General features: G+C 32.3%; 1 protein-coding gene across 1 annotated transcript in view; it reads right to left on the reverse strand.

Annotated features, from left to right (window-relative positions):
* Window positions 1-384, reverse strand: part of LOC119593290 (protein piccolo-like) — a gene marked incomplete in the record, with an annotated part of 25022 nt that overhangs the window by 12051 nt on the left and 12587 nt on the right.

Raw genomic sequence — 384 nt, forward strand, 5'->3', positions numbered from 1 at the left:
AGTTTTTGTGATCCTTTCTCATCATTTCTTGGCAACTTTGTCTATGACTTCTCTCGAAAATATGAATGCCAGATTGTGTCCATGGTTAGGCCAAGTTTTCAGACGTTAAAAGACTGTCTTTATATCATCTAAATGAGATGCAGACTATAATGCAAATTTACATAAGTTTAAGATAATTCTGCTTTGGAAATCATAAGGAAAACTTGGAGGCTCCTTTTGATTTACTGTCAAATGTGAATTGAACCATCTCCTACATTTTACTCTAGTATACAGACAGTGCTGCTCACCTTCACAACTGTTGCAATGACAACAAATTGACATTTAAATATACTAAATGTGTAAATCATTATCATAACATAAAAGTTATTCTATTACAATATTGGC

This window comes from Penaeus monodon, chromosome 32 (genome assembly GCF_015228065.2).
Source record: "Penaeus monodon isolate SGIC_2016 chromosome 32, NSTDA_Pmon_1, whole genome shotgun sequence".
Taxonomy (NCBI): domain Eukaryota; kingdom Metazoa; phylum Arthropoda; class Malacostraca; order Decapoda; family Penaeidae; genus Penaeus; species Penaeus monodon.